Source organism: Prionailurus viverrinus, chromosome E1, assembly GCF_022837055.1.
Source record: "Prionailurus viverrinus isolate Anna chromosome E1, UM_Priviv_1.0, whole genome shotgun sequence".
Classification (NCBI taxonomy): Eukaryota; Metazoa; Chordata; class Mammalia; order Carnivora; family Felidae; genus Prionailurus; species Prionailurus viverrinus.
Genome location: NC_062574.1, coordinates 19,018,911 through 19,033,782, shown reverse-complemented (window position 1 = coordinate 19,033,782; position 14,872 = coordinate 19,018,911). Strand labels below are relative to the sequence as shown.

The window sequence follows — 14,872 nt, the reverse complement described above, 5'->3', positions numbered from 1 at the left end:
ATCCTGTCCCCTTAGCTCATTCTCAATACTCCCTGCACTGTGACTTCTGCTGTAATATCTAATGGGAAAGGATTGCACTCCCCAGAGGCTCAGGTCATGATCTCCTGGCGAATGAGATGAAGCCCCGCATCAGGCTCTCTGGTCACCACTGAGCCCACTTTGGATCCTCTGTCCCCCACTCTCTTGGCCCCTCCCCCACTGGGTCTCTCTCTCTCTCTCTCTCTCTCTCTCTCTCTCTCTCTCCCCCCCCCTCTCTCTCTCAAAATAAATGAATAAAGTTAAAAAAAGAAAAAGGAGCGATTCTGTTAACAGTGTGCCATCTTCTCTCCTATAGTCAGTTGAAATTGCCTCTGGAAATGCCAACTAATTTTAACAAACCATAACCAGGAAGAGGAATTTGCAACTAAGAAAGAAAGGCCTTTTGTGAAAATGAGTTCTCTGAATCTCTTCGCTATTACTCTACATGTATCATCTAACAGTGACTGACGATAATTATTATGAGATTATGGGATATGAGACATAAAAATAATTATGTCCTTGTTCAAATAATCCCAGTTTTTATTCTTGGTTATCAACCACATTGCCTGTGTCAGCTGTCACCATTTCTTTTTTTTTTTTAATGTTTTTATTATTTATTTTTGAGAGAGAGAGAGACAGAGCATGAGCAGGGGAGGGGCAGAGAGAGAGGGTGACACAGAATCTGAAGCAGCTCCAGGCTCTGAGCTGTCAGCGCAGAGCCCGACTCTGGGCTCGAACTCACAAACCGTGAGATCATGACCTGAGCTGAAGTTGGATGCTTAATTGACTGAGCCACCCAGGCGCCCCAGCGGTTACCATTTTAATAATGGTGGTTCTCTACAGATAATCCAAAGGACATTGTCCCAGCGAAGTTCATCAGTGGATGCATATCCATGTCTTATTGGGAGATAAAACATTTCTAGGTGCTGGTCCTCAATGTGCCACTGTGTCACTGAGTGGCCTTGAATGAGTTTCAGAAATCCGTGGGGCCTTAGTTACTTCATCTGTGATGTGAGAGATTTAGATGAGACACTCTGTAAACTTCAACTCTAAAACGCTAATTCCGCCGGTTGTTTTGAAGGACGTGAGGGCCATGCAATTCCATGTGTGTCCAGCAGAGGTCAGAAGAAGTCACCAAAAGCTCCGTGGTCTCCAGTAATCCCAGTTAGCCTGTGTGAGTAGTTTCTTGGTAGCCCCTATTCTCCATGTTACTTACCTGATTTTTATAGTGAGGCCAGGCATAAAAGCAGACATTTTTCCTGAAAGATTAAAGCAGAGATGCAATGTCTGCATTGGGCTTCCTTGTCAAATGCAGACCATTTCCCCGCTGGCTAATGCCTGGTGAGCAAAGGTAACTTACCTAACAGAAGGTGATACCAAGGGATAGGGGCAGTGTTATACTAAGAGTATATGTAAACAGTAAATTCCATTTCATCAAAACTCTCTCTTTAATGACCTTCTGATTTTGAAAGATATTCACCTCAGCAAAATTCTTTTGTTGTTGCTGTTTTTAGGGATTTTTCCCCCCAGCTTTCTTGAGATATAATTGACATATTAGTGTGAAAGTTTAAGACATATAACTTAATGAATTGACATATGTATACGTGACATGATTATCACAATGAGGTTACACATCCATCATTCAGATAGTTAAAATTTGAAAACTTTTTGTACAGTGGGTTTAACCAATATTTCTCTCTCTCTCTCTCTGGTTTCATTGCAAAAATTATTTGGGAAATATGCCATCACAGAGATAGAGGCTTCTAATAAATATTTAAATACGAGGAGCATGGTTTTTTAAGGCAGAAACTAGGTGACTGGTTTATTTATTTATTTATTTTTTAAATTTTTTTTTTCAACGTTTATTTATTTTTGGGACAGAGAGAGACAGAGCATGAACGGGGGAGGGGCAGAGAGAGAGGGAGACACAGAATCGGAAACTGGCTCCAGGCTCCGAGCCATCAGCCCAGAGCCTGACGTGGGGCTCGAACTCCCGGACCGCGAGATCCTGACCTGGCTGAAGTCGGACGCTTAACCGACTGCGCCACCCAGGCGCCCCTAGGTGACTGGTTTAAATATGGATGAGTTGGGGGCGCCTTGGTGGCTTCGTGGGTTAAGCGTCCAGCTCTTGATCTCAGCTCAGGTCTTGATTTCACGGTGGCGAGTTCAAGCTCTGCACTGGGCTCCATACGGGGCATGAAACCTTTAATTAATTAATTAATTAATTAATTAACTATGGATTGAGTCGGAGGAGCTGAGAATGAAAGAAAGGTCAAACCCATCCCAGCTGTTGAAATAAAACATAGTATAGACAGAGTCTGGTGGTTAAAGGCTTGAGCTCTGAGTACGACAGACCTGCGTTTGAACCTTGGCAAAGTTACTTAACCTCCCTACAGATAAACTCTTCCATTTCTTTATCTATAAAATGAAGACAGTGAGAAAACCTCAAAAGACTGATGTGAAGATGAAATGAGATCGTACATGCAAAGAATTTAGCCGAGCACCTGCTTCACGCCAAGCGATCAGTAGGTGACAGGATTGTTGTCATTTGTTATTTGGGAGGAGTCCGTGTTCTGAGGGCAAACAAACCCGGAAGAAAATCACCACGCCCTTTTCTTGACTATCTCAAACTAGGTTCGAAGTCCCTGTTATGTGCTTTAACTGTAAGGCCTCGACTGGCCACCTGGCCTGCTGACTGGCACCACCATCCCCATCTCGGACACCTCACAGGTGCAGCCGAGGCGGTTGGATGCCCAGCTGGATACCCCTGGCCAGGCCATCAGCAGCAGTTAGAGACCTTGCCTTCCTATGGAGCAGGGGTGGGGGCTGGGGGATCGTCCGTGGCCTTCTCCTCCTCCCAACCCTCACCTGCAGAGCCAAGGCTCCTGCTGGGTCTCCAACTCCCTGCTCAGTGGTGAACTGCCCCTCCCAGCATTCCACCCATGGCCCCTAGGCCTTGATTTTTTATCTAACGTGGCACTTAACTTTTCTTTTATGCAGCACTCTATTGTCTGATTGCCATGACTATTTTTGCCCCTGCTCTGTCAAATTCCTCCAGGCACGGCCTGTACCCAGGTTGAGGAGAGCCACTAGCATGGGGACCCAGGAGAGCAGAGAGACCCGTGTGTGTCCTGCAGAAGAAAGAAGCTAGGCTGTGCTGTGCTTATCTGATAAGGTGTGCAGCAAGCAGGGGCAGGCCAGGGGGTGGGCTCCTGACAAGGCCAGAGGAGGGCTGCACAGGGGCGTGACTGAACAGAACCCTTCAGGGTGGATATGGCCTTACTGCTGGCAGGGACAGGGGGGTGAGCGGGGATGGGCAGAAGCAGGACCTGTGACGATCTGCCCACATTCCAGAGACCATTCCGAGGACCCAGGCCAGTCGCTGAGGGACCTCCCAGTGTTCAAAACCAAAAACTGAAAGCAAGATGGCTTCCTTATGCTCAAAACTCCCTGGAAAGGGTTTAAACTCTTAGGGTTTCTGTTGACTCAAATGAAAAGAAAGTGGGAGGAAGTGTTGATTCAAAGAGAAACTTTCTGCTTCCACCTGAAAATGACTGGATCCTAATTCGGACTCTGGCGATGGCCTTGCCTACACCCAGCCAAGCTCTTTACTCCTCCGCCCTTATTTATGGTGCCTGTAACGGAGCTCTGGAATAATGACAGCAAGCCCCCACCTCGAGGAATGGGGGAAGCAGTGAGTACAATTTGTGGTTGTTGGTATATCGTGCCCACATATTCCAAACAGCACAGGAGACATGTTGCTGTTGATGTAATTGATTTATTTTAACTTATTTTATTCATGAATGTTTATTTTTATTTTTGAGAGGGAAGAGGAAGGGCAGAGAGAGGGGTTACAGAGGATCTGAAGCAGGCTCTGTGCTGACAGCAGCGAGCCCGATGCGGGGCTTGAACCCACAAACTGCGAGATCGTGACCTGAGTTGAAGTCCGACGCTTAACCAATTGAACCACCCAGGTGCCCCAAATGTCAATGTAATTTAAAATGTTTTTATACATGTCAAAAAATGTCAAAAAAAAGACACATCACACCCAGCAGGACAGCAACCAAAGCAGGAAGAAACGAAGGAAGGAAGGAAGAAGGGAGGGAGGGAGCAAAGGAAAGGAAAGAGAAAAGAAAAGAAAAAACAAAAGTAAAAACAAAAGTAAAAACAAAAGAAAAGAAAAAAGAAAAGATCAAGTGTTGGTGAGGATGTGAAGAAATTGGAGCCCTTATGCACTGTGGTGGGAATGTAAAATGGTGCATCCTTTGTGGAAAACAGTATGAAGGTTCCTCAAAAAATTAAAAATAGAACTACCACATGATCCAGCAATCCCATTTGTGGGGATGTTCCTGAAAGAATCGAAAGCAGAAACTCAAACAGATCCTCGCTCACCCACGTTCCTAGCAGCACTATTCATAACAGCCAACAGGTAGAACAGTCCCAGGTCCATCTTTGGTTAAATGGATAAACAAAAATGTGGCGTATACGTACCATGGCACATTATTCGGTCTTAAAAAGGAGGGATATGCCACAACCTAGAGGACATCGGTGCGAAGTGAAAGAAGCCAGTCACAAGAAGACAAATATCACCTGCTTCCATTTATCTGATGTACTTAGAATAGTCAAATTCACAGAGACAGAAAATAGAAGGGTGGTGGCCAGGGGCTGGGGAGGGGGATGTTGGAGTCACAGTGTCAGGGACACAGAGTCTCAGTTTTCTAGGATGTAAGAAGCCGTGGAGATAAATCATGGTGATGTTTGCACGACAACATGGGACTGTGCTCACCGCCGCTGAGCTGCACACTTAGAAACAGTTGAGATGATAAAGTTGATGTTATGTATATTTTTCCACAATAAAAAAAAAAAAGAAAAAAAAAAAGAACAAAATCTAGCATATGTTGTTGGAAAACCTCTCCAGGAAAGTGGTAATACTGAATATTGAACATGTATTTGGGTGTTTATAATAACCCTAATAATAGCTGCCACTTATTTTTAAGGAAGCATGTACAGCACCGTGAATGCACTGTTTTTTCCCATCTTATAGATAAGGAGAATGAGCAGTAGGGAGATTAAGCCATTTGCCTAAATGTAGACAGCTAGGAAATAGTGGGTCCCAAGCATGCATGACTGCAAAGCTGGTACTCTTAAACTTCTTCTCGGTCTCTTTTCTTACATAGAATTCTCTGCTTTGCTCACCCTATTCCAGTTGCACGGGCAGCCTTGAGGTTCCTCTGGCCATCCTGCCTCAGGACCTCCCTGCTCATCACAGGGATGATGAGCTCTGTCAGGGATCATCACAGGGATGATGAATAGTCTCTGTCTATTCCAGACTGGAAGTTTCTGTTCCTGGGGGCAGGAGGTAGGACAGACTAGCACAGCCTCTGGCAGAGGGCAGGTCCTCAAATAAACCTCAAATAAATGTTGACAAAATGAAAGGGGAGATGGGAAGATGACCCAAGACAAATGCACCCAACTTCACATTTTTTTATTAAAATTTTTTTTAATTATTTTTTTTAATTTTTAATTTAAATTAAAATTTTTAATTTAATTTAATTAACTTTTTACATTTTTTTTTAACATTTTATTTTTGAGAGAGAGACAGAAAGAGTGCGAGCTGGGGAGGGGCAGAGAGAGAGGGAGACACAGAACCTGAAGGCTCTAGGCTCTGAGCTGTCAGCACAGAGCCCAACGCAGGGCTGGAACTCAAGGACCTGAGCTGAAGTCCGACCCTTAACTGACTGAGCCACCCAGGTGCCCCCCAACTTCACATTTTGAGGGCCAGTGCTACACATTACAAATTGGTGCAATGTTTTTTTCTATGTCTTCTCTAGCTACCAACGCCAGGGCCAGCCCGGAGTCCTACAGGTCACTCCATTTGATTTAGGACATATGTCCGACTCGAGAGAAATGAAGCTTTGCCCTGCAAAACCAGTGATGCTGGGAGCAGGCTGTCCTGCATTAGCTCTAAACCAGTGCAGAGGGTAGATACCAGCACCACGGGTGCCTCTCCCTGCCTCCCCTCCCTCAAATCCAGCAACTTACAGCTGCACCTTTCTTGGACTAACTCCATGGTAGGGGAGGTGGGGAGTTAGGGTTTGCAGAGGTAGGGGCCGAGCAGTAGCGGAAGCCCTGAGGGGCGGGTGAGCACCAACTAGGAGAGTGAGACCTTCTGTTCTGATGATTCATCTTTCCTCCAGTTCCTTCTGGTCCCCTGGGAAGGGCACGGGCCTGGCTGGACTGGCTTTGAGAAGAGCCAAAAGCCTGAGAAGGTACAGCCTCAGTCACACCCAGAGAGAATCTAGAAGACTCTGTGGCTATTTCTCCAGGGTTTGTTTTTACCATGCAGAACTGGTCCTCCTTCATTCCTGGCCCCAGGAAACTGATGGGTTAGCAGTGCCCCCAGGACCATCCCTCAGCACGCAGCTCCCTAATTGCTAGACTCCTGTTCTGCTTCTGTGGTCAGGGTGGGGCCCCTGTGGGCAGCTTTAGCTTTGGCACCTATGCTTCTAGAACCCCTGGTTGAGACTGGAGCCAACTGTCTCACACTCACAGGCATCACCTGGAGGTTCCGATTAGGTAAATCTGAGAATGCCTTGAAATCTATTTCCAAAGCACCCCAGACGATTCAGCAAATAGCTGAGGAAGACCGAACTCGTGAGCATCTGACCCCTTCTGACCGATGGGGCCTCATTTCCGGAGCACGGGCCCTGCGCTTCCTGTGGTTGGCTCTGCCTAGAACGCTGCTAAGCTGGGCCTTTAGCCTGGGAAGCACTTTCCCATCACCCCCAGCACCCCTGATAGAGTTAGATGTGTCCACTTCCGCCCCTACGGCGCTGCATGCTTCCTTCTCAGAACCTGTGCAGACATGGTAGGTTGGACCCATTGCCCTTCCAACCTTGACTTCCCTTGGTTTCCTCCTCTGTGGAAGACATGGCATCTCACCTCCCTTGCGGCTGGGGGTTCTGGGGCATGGTTCTGGCCAATGTTGAAAAAGCACCAGCCCACCAGGGATTTCTGGAAAGCCTTAGCCCTCTCGAAGCTGGACAGCCGCATTCCTTCTTCGTGCATGGCTGTAATGGCTGAAACTGCCATCTTGACGCTCAGAGGCAAAGGCCAAAGGAATGAGAGCCCCGCCCCCATGCGCCTCAGGTCACTGGGGTGGCTTTGACAAAATGAAGACTAACGCACAGGGTTGCTACTCTGAGTCAAGTATATTTCACACAACGCCGGGTGGAGGGCTGCAAAAGGACAGTGTGAGCACACGAACACCTTTCCTGAGATGCATTCTGCATCCCCTTTCTCTCTCTCTTTTTTTTTTTATATTTTTTTTAACGTTTATTTATTTTTGAGACAGAGAGAGACAGAGCATGAATGGGGGAGGGTCAGAGAGAGGGAGACACAGAATCCGAAACAGGCTCCAGGCTCTAAGCTGTCAGCACAGAGCCTGACTCGGGGCTCGAACTCACAGACCATGAGATCATGACCTGAGCTGAAGTCGGACGCTTAACTGACTGAGCCGCCCAGGCGCCCCTCTCTGTCTCTCTTTTTTAAGATTTTATTTTTAAGTAATCTCTACACCCAACATGGGGCTTGAACCCACAGCCCCGAGATCACGAGTTGCCCGCTCAACCAATGGAACCAGCCATGTGCCTCCATGTCCCCTTTCTCTTGCTTAAAGTGAGGACTGATGAGAAAGTCAGGCTCAGAGGGACAGGTCAGAGACTCTGTCACTGTAAAACCGTCCGAGTTCCTTGCTACAAGCCACAGAAACTGAGTGACTAAATTAAGAGAAGAAGTCTCAAAAAGGGGATGAGTGCTCCCAGGAGACTCAAGGACTGGGATCAGAGCTGCCAGGGACACAGCCCCAAACGGAGGAACTTCCCTTGTGTGTGTCTTAACTAGTTCTGCTGCCCAGGCTGTGCTGGGAATCCAGACCTGCCGTGGACATGCTCTGGGGTCCCTTGGTTGCCCCCCTACCACCAGCTACCCACCAAAGTCTGGTGCAGGCCCCTCTGTCTGGTAAGCCTAGACCACATGCCCTGGCCTTAGTTGCAAAGAGGAGAATAAGGGTAACTCTAGGGTAGCATTTTCCATTTCTCTAGTGAGAGGTGGGTGCCTCCTCCTAATAAGACCATAAAGTCAAGGGTCCTCCAGACATAAGAAAGGGGTTCAAATGCTAGGTGGTGAGGGGGAAAAAAAAGAGAGAAATGTCCTCCATCTAATGGGACTGGGGCCCAGAGAAGACAGGACAGGTCCCAGAGCTGGCTAGGGTGAGAAGAGCTCTCAGCAGAGATAGGGGGCAGGTGGGTCTGGCCAATGAGTGCAGTTTGACTTTGTGGCAGGATAACGTGGTAGGTGAGGCATAACTCCACTGTTCCCATTGCCATAGGGTAAGAGTTGCCAAATGCAAGTCACATACTTGGAGAAATTGCAAACACAGGAAGGGAAATTGAGCAATCTCAAGGAGAAATGAAGTCTACATATGTTCCGGGAGGAAGGGAAGCCTCATTTCTCCCTACCTTTGTTGAGAGATCATTTAAGTGGGGAGGAGGAGGAAGGAAGGCTAACTCATATTAAGCACCTACTATCTTTGAGTGCCAGACAGGCAGGCACTGGACTATTGCTGACATAATCTGCTTTCCTACGGAGAAAGGAACCAACCTGGAGCAAGAAAGGGAAACCATACTGGGTCGCCTGGGTGGCTCAGTCAGTTAAGCCTCCAGCTTCAGCTCAGGTCATGATCTCACCGGTCATGGGTTTCAGCCCTGCATCAGGCTCTGTGCTGACACCTTGGAGCCTGGTTCTTGCTTCAGATTCCGAGTCTCCCTGTCTCTCTCTCTCTGTCCCCCCGCCTCAAAAAATATATATTGGGGCACCTGGGTGGCTCAGTCAGTTAAGGGTCAGACTTCAGCTCAGGTCATGATCTCACAGTTAGTGAGTTGGAGCCCCACGTCAGACTCTGTGCTGACAGCTCAGACCCTGGAGCCTGCTTTGGATTCTGTGTCTCCCTCTCTCTCTGCCCCTCCCCCACTCATGCGCACGCGCGCGCTCTGTCTCTCTCTCTCTCTCTCTCAAAAATAAACGTTAAAAATTTTTTTTTAAAAAGGAAAACCAGGGGCGCCTGGGTGGCGCAGTCGGTTAAGCGTCCAACTTCAGCCAGGTCACGATCTCTCGGTCCGTGAGTTCGAGCCCCGCGTCAGGCTCTGGGCTGATGGCTTGGAGCCTGGAGCCAGTTTCCGATTCTGTGTCTCCCTCTCTCTCTGCCCCTCCCCCGTTCATGCTCTGTCTCTCTCTGTCCCCAAAATAAATAAACGTTGAAAAAAAAAATTTAAAAAAAAAAAAAAAAAAGGAAAACCATACAATCTCCATAAGCTGAGGGGTCAGGAAAGACTATTCCACTTGCCACGTTCTCTCGGTCTCTCCCAAAATAAATAAATAAACTTAAAAAAAATTTTTTTTAAAGTCATCAGTGATCATTCCATATAAGTATTTAATGCATGCCTAATTCTTTTAGTATCTGCATACTGTCCCACTGTATAAATGAAGCATAATGAATTTAACCAGTCCACTACTGTGGGATAGTTAGGCTATTATGAATCTTTTTTTTTTTTTTTTTTTTAAAGAGTAGAATCCAGCTCGAGCACTTCTAGCTATGCAACTTTAGGCAAGTTACTTCACCTCTTTGAACTTAAGTCCCATCATTTGTAAAACAGGAGTAATGAGAATCCCTCCCTCACACCTCACAGCATCATTGGGAAGATTGAACGCGATCAGTGTGTAAGGCAGCTAGGAGTCTTCATGGCACAGTGCTTGCTCAGCCTCTGTTCCCTTCCTTTCCACTGTCATGACTCCCCAGAGTCGGTCCCTGTCCTCTAGAAGTGCTTTCTTATTTCCAGTCCCAGGCCTCGGTATCCAGCTTTACCTCCTGGGTCAGTAAGCAGTCTCAACCAGAAGTAAAGGCCTCCTGTGTCCTATCCAGGGGAAGCCTGTGGAGGGGCTCTCTCTGGCTGCTTCTCACGCCCTCATGTTGTCATGTTCTGAAATAGCCACGGGGCCAGCCTGGGCTGTTTGCCTTCCCTAACACTGACCTAGTTGGCAAGCACTGCTGAGAAGTGTCAGGCCCTGGGCCTGGTGCATCCTCGGGATGTTACCGCAGAGCAAACATGAGTTTGCTGGCTGGGTGGATTCTAGTCAACAGGAAGATAAAATGGATTAAAGGCAAACAGGAGAGAAACCTCTGCTGTGGAAACAGGAAGAAGGCTGGAGGCTGGCTCTGTTTGGAGGTTTTTTTGCTTTGTTTTTAACGTATATATGTGATATATAAAACAGCCTTATTGATATTATATAATTCACTTACCATGCACATACGCCCATATGCCCATTTAAAGTGTACAGTTCAATGGTTTTTACAATATTTAAGAGTTGTGCAAACATCATTACAATCAATTTTAGGACAATTTCATCACCCAAAAAAGAAACACTATGCCTGTTAGCACTCCCCGTCCTGTTCCCACCCCCACCTCTTCAGTCCTAGGCAACTACTAATGTACTTCCTGTCTCTATGGATTTACTATTCTGGATATTTGGAATCCTATACCAAAAAAAAAAAAAAAAAAAGAAACAAAAAGAAACAAAAAGAAAAGAAAAGAAAGAAAAGAAAAGGAATCCTACAATAAGTGTTTCATGTGATCGGCCACTTTCAATTAAGCATAATGTGGTGGGTTTATTTTATTTTTTTAAGTTTTTATTTATTTATTTCGAGAGACAGAGCATGAGAGGGGGAGGGGCAGAGAGAGGGAGAGACAGAATCCCAAGCAGGCTCTGCACTGCCAACACAGAACCTGATGCAGGGCTGAAACCCATGAACCATGAGATCATGACCTGAGCTGAGATCAAGAGTTGGATTCTCAACTGACTGAGCCACCCAAGAGCCCCAAGCATAATGTTTTCAAGGTTCATCTATGGTGTGGCATGAATCAATACTTCATTCCTTTTTATTGCCAAATAATATTCCATCATATGGATATACTACATTTTGTTGATCCATTCATTAGTCGATGGACATTTGGGCTGTTTCTACTTTTTGGCTATTATGAGTAATGATGCTATGAAGATTCATGTACAGGTTTTTGTGTAGACATGTTTGCCTTTCTAGTAGGTATGTATCTAGGAGTGGAATTGCTGATTCATGTGGTAACTCTATGTTTAACTTTTGGAGGAATGCCAGACTGTTTTCCAAGTGGCTACCCTGTTTTACATTCCCACCAGCTGTTTGTGAGGGTTCCAGTTCTTCCACATCTTCACCAACACTTGTTATTATCAGTTTTTTCCATCCTCGTGAGTATGAAGTGGCATTTCATTGTGGTTTTGCTGATGACTAATGATAATTGAGCATATTTTCATGTGCAATTGGCCATTTTTATATCTCCTTTGGAGAAATGTTGATTTAGGTCCTTTGCACATTTTTAATTGGGTATTTGTTATTTTTATTGTTGATTGTAGAAGTTTGTTATATATCCTCATAAAGGGCTTATTTTTTTTTTATTTTTTTTTCAACGTTTTTTATTTATTTTTGGGACAGAGAGAGACAGAGCATGAACGGGGGAGGGGCAGAGAGAGAGGGAGACACAGAATCGGAAACAGGCTCCAGGCTCCGAGCCATCAGCCCAGAGCCTGACGCAGGGCTCGAACTCACGGACCGCGAGATCGTGACCTGGCTGAAGTCGGACGCTTAACCAACTGCACCACCCAGGCGCCCCATAAAGGGCTTATTTTAATCTTTTTGAAATTACGGTTTTCTCAGTCATATGTATACTCATATTAGAGTAGCAATGTGTGAGAGAGAAATACACACACACAAGCAAATGATTTTCAATACCAAGTGAACAAAGATGTGTCCAAAGCATGCTGGGAGTGTGGAGAAAGAGGTGATCTCTTTTGTCAAGGACGGATAATGGTGTGAAGAGAGACTGGGAATTATGGTGGCTTCATGGAGGAAATGATATTTCAGCTGGCCTTGAAGAGTGAGTATGAGCTCGGCAGGTGAGCAAGGAGAGTAAATAGAATGTGCAACATCATAGAGGTTTAAAATGAATAAGGGGGAAAAAAGAGAGGGGGACAGAGAGAGAGGCAAACCAAGAAACAAACTCTTAACTATAGAGAAACAAACTCTTAACTATAAACTGATGGTTACCAGAAGGGAAGTGGATGGGGGGATGGGTGAAATTGGTGGCGGGATTAAGGAGTGCACTTGTTGTGACGAGTACTGAGTAATGTATAGAAGTGTTGAATCACTATATTGTACGTCTGAAACTAATATTACACTGTAGGTTTACTAACTGGTATTTAAATAAAAACTTTAAAAAAACCACAGAGGTTTAAATAGGGCATGGTGAGCTCCTCTTGGAATGAATCAATAGATTTCTGTAGGACAGTCTGACTCCAGCCCTTCTTTAGGTTCCGAGTGGGTGTGGAATAGGCTAGGGAATAGAGTTCACCCCAAAGCAGGAGGGTGCTGTTTAAGAGCTCACTCTGATTTTTTAGTGCGCAAGGTCCACGCTGGGCCTGATCCAGCCCACACACAAACTCTCAGATGGTACAGAATTCTACCTCCTGTCAAAGAGTCTGCAAGAGGGACCGGTACCTGTGGAGAGGGGTGGGGTTGGCACCAACAAGGGGATTGGTGAGCGTGGAAGGGAGGGGCCCCAGAAGATGCACCCTGTTTGTTCTACAGCACTGTTTGTCCTTACATCCCACCTAGTGTCTACACACTTGTAATGAGTAACTACACGAATGACGTCAAAAGCTGAACTCTCGGTGCAAAGCAGATACTCTTCTTCAGTTCCTAAGTGCCAGACCACATCCCACTGCCCCTGGACCCTTGTCCTCTGGAAGTTGGGGAGAGGCCAACCACAGTTTTTCTAGAAGATCCAGGGGAGCGGCCAACTGGTTGTGAATTTAGTCCCTGCTCCTCTTGTTTGGGTTTGATCTGCTGCCCCAGGTGTGTGTCGCAGTGTGAGAGTGTGGGCTGTCCCTCGAGAAGCCTCCTGATGCAAATCACTGAAAGCCCAACTCAAAACGGCGGCGTACACAACTGTGAAAGGAATCATCTCGTATAGCAAGAATTCTGGAGGTCAGATGATTCCAGTTAGTTAATTGACCAACAAAATTGAGTCACTAAGGGCTCAGGTTCTTGCCACCTTACCTTCAGAGTACTGGTTTGTCCTAGGCCAGCTCCCCACACGGTCCTAAGATGGCTGCTGTAGCTCCGTGCTTCACACTGCAGACAGCAATGGCTAGAGTTAGAAAAGCGCTGTGTTTCTCCATTTATCTCTTTACAGAGGCAGAGAAGGCTACTTTCTTTTCCCAAAGCCCCCAGCCGACTCCCCCTCGTATCTTAACGCCTAGAATGGCTTCACAACCCTTTGCCCATCAATCACCGGCAAAAAGAACAGACAACCGGGATTGGTTTAGAGTTTGACCAATCAAGATTCAGGCCCTGGGGCTGGAGAGGAGGCGTGGCTCCCCGGAAGGAAGCTAAGATCCGCTGATGCCCAGGTAAAGCTGGGTTCTGTTGGGTGGGCAGCTTATAGTGTTTGCCACACGCAGAGCTCTGGTGGGCAAGCACATGCTTCATTGGCTGTGTGAGAACAAACTTCCATTGGAATTCACGCATACGTAAAGTAAATATATTTTACTTTTATGAGCTCTCTTTGGTTCTCTCTGAAAAAAAAATTTTTTTAATGCTTAGAGAGAGAGAGAGAGACAGAGCACACAAGGGGGGAAGGGCAGAGAGAGGGAGACAAAGGATCAAAGAGCTGAACTGGCTCCGCGCTGACAATAGAGAGCCCAACCAGGAACTCGAACCCACCAGCCATGACATGACCGGAGCCGAAGTTGGAGACTTAACCAACTGAGCCACCCAGGCTTCCCTGATTCTTTTTTACATGTTTTTTTGTTTTTGTTTTTTGTTTTGTTTTGTTTTTTAGAGAGAGAGAGAGTGTGTGTGTGAACGCGAGCTGGGGAGGAGCAGAGAGAAAGAGAGGGAGACACAGAATCTGAAGCAGGCTCTAGGCTCTGAGCTGTCAGCACAGAGCCTGATGGGGGCTTGAACTCACAACCGCGAGATCATGACCTGAGCCGAAGTCTGATGCTCAACCAACTGAGCCACCCAGGCACCCCAACCCTGGTTCTTTTTTAAAACCCTTCGCTCTTTACTCAGATTTGAAGTCTCTCTTTTATTCTCGAATGTTCCAGCTCTGATCATTTCAATATCCGGTGATTTTGCAAGTCGGATTCTACATTTGGGTTCTGTGAGCTCCTGTTTGTGATGCCTTGTTTCCTTGAGTGTTTACTAATCTTCTCAATTTTCATCTCCCTTTTGTTAAAAAAAATTTTTTTTAATGTTTATTTATTTTTGAGAGAGAGAGAGAGAGAGAGAGAGAGAGAGACAGAGAGACAGAGAGACAGAGTGCCAGCAGGGGAGGGGCAGACAGAGAGGGAGACACAGAATCTGAAGCAGGCTCCAGGTTCTGAGCCATCAACACAGAGCCCAACTCAGGGCTCAGACTCACAAACTGCGAGCTCATGATCTGAGCCGAAGTCAGACGCTTAACCAACTGAGCCACCCAGGAGCCCCTTCATCTCCCTTTTCTGTAGAAATTCTTTGAGTCCAAAGAAAAGTGGGTTCTTCCAGAAAGGGTCTGTGCTTGATTCTGTCAGGCACTAGAGAACATTATCTTCCAGGGACCACTGTACATCCTCACCTTGAGGTTCTGAAGTTCAGGCTGCAGCCTGTGTGGAACCAGCTTGGGTTTAAGATTTCTTGTGGATGGAGGTAGAGAAGGAGTTCCCC

General features: G+C 46.4%; 1 long non-coding RNA gene across 1 annotated transcript in view; it reads right to left on the bottom strand.

Moving 5' to 3' along the window:
- Nucleotides 1-895: 895 nt before the first annotated feature.
- The window catches only part of LOC125151577 (uncharacterized), a 52,853-nt gene continuing 38,876 nt past the window's right edge, over nucleotides 896-14,872 (bottom strand). Inside the window, exons 3-4 of the long non-coding RNA XR_007146869.1 lie at nucleotides 13,223-13,297; nucleotides 896-1,277 (exon numbers count right to left, since the gene is read on the bottom strand). This is a non-coding gene — a long non-coding RNA (uncharacterized LOC125151577). The remainder of the gene's footprint in view (nucleotides 1,278-13,222; nucleotides 13,298-14,872) is intronic.